Here is a 1,388-nt window from a genome sequence, read left to right as displayed (position 1 = left end):
CGAAACGCCGGCAATGACTGAATTTTGAAATCGTCCTTTGCTGCCAGCGTCACTGCCTGCCTCTGCCTGGTATCATCATCCTCGATTGCCAGCAGCAGCAGCAGCAGCAGAGTCAGAGTGCCTTTCAGTTGTTGGGTTTTATCTCTGTCAGCGTAATCGTTGCTAACCCTTCGACCCCCGGCCTTCCCAAACAACTCAACCTCACAAAACCTTTAAGCCTCACATCAGACCAGTCTACTCCTCGCTGCCGCTATCGCTGCCACTGTCAGTTGGCAGTTGGCCATGTTTGCAACTGTTGCCAAACATGGCACTAACTTGGCCCACAATTGAACGACGCTTGCTGCGCTGTTAGCTGCGCAGTTGATGCCAACAGTTGCCATTTCTCTTTAAGCCATCGTTGGTTCTCTTCGCTATCTGTCTGCCCAAGTGGGGTAAATGGGTGGCCAAATGCCTGGAGATGGATGTTTGGGGGTAGTGCGTATCATTGATGCTGCTTGTTCGTTTTTATTCTCTTGTGGTTCAAAAAGAGAGAGAAATATCTGCCAAGTGACAGACAGAGAGAGAAGACATGTGAGAAAGAGCAAGAGTAAGTAGTAGACAGTAAAGCAAGATGCTTATAAACGAAAAAGTAAAATGATGATAAAGTAAAATACTTGTAATTTAGCAGAGATTTTCATTTGTGAATAAATTAGAAATTAAAACTACTTTTATATGCTTTATTTATGTTCTTATTTTTAAGAAATAAATAGCAAGATTTCTTTCTTTTTTAGATTCTTTTTCAAATTGTTTACATCGGAAGTTACTAATAAGCAATTAACTTTAATTTCCATTTAACTTTATTTGTTAGAAATTTTAGCCTGCTTCTTTCTGTTTGTTTTTGTTTCATTTGCCGGCCAACAATGAAATTTATGTTGGCTGGCTCTATTCTCTGCTACGCGGCACTTAATCACCTTTGGTCGTCGTGGCATGTGGCATCATAAATCATTTGGAATGTGCAATGCAAAAATGTGACTTTGGCGCCAAAAGTTATGCTACATAAAACATGAGGACGCCCATTCGACCCATTGCCACCATCACACACAATTTCCATGCTTACTACGCGGCTTTTAGCGTAAAATGTCATTCAGTTTTCTGCTCAGTCAACGGTTTTTTTTTTATTTTTTTGGTTTTTCTTGTTTATTTATTTGTTTACTTTGCAGGGTGTTTTTTTTTTTTGTATTTGTTCTGGCGTTTTTTCCCACAAACAAATGGCCAAGCACGTGTTGCTTCTCTCTTCCTCTCTCTATCCCACTCTAGTCTCTGTCCCCATCTCGCTTACACAATTGCTCTGTTGTCAACAATGGAAAAGCGCAGGCGCTCTCTTTGAACGCAATGCCAAGTTAAGTTGC

The sequence above is a fragment of the Drosophila willistoni genome, chromosome 3R (assembly GCF_018902025.1).
Source record: "Drosophila willistoni isolate 14030-0811.24 chromosome 3R, UCI_dwil_1.1, whole genome shotgun sequence".
NCBI lineage: Eukaryota > Metazoa > Arthropoda > Insecta > Diptera > Drosophilidae > Drosophila > Drosophila willistoni.
This window is presented reverse-complemented; position numbering follows the sequence as displayed.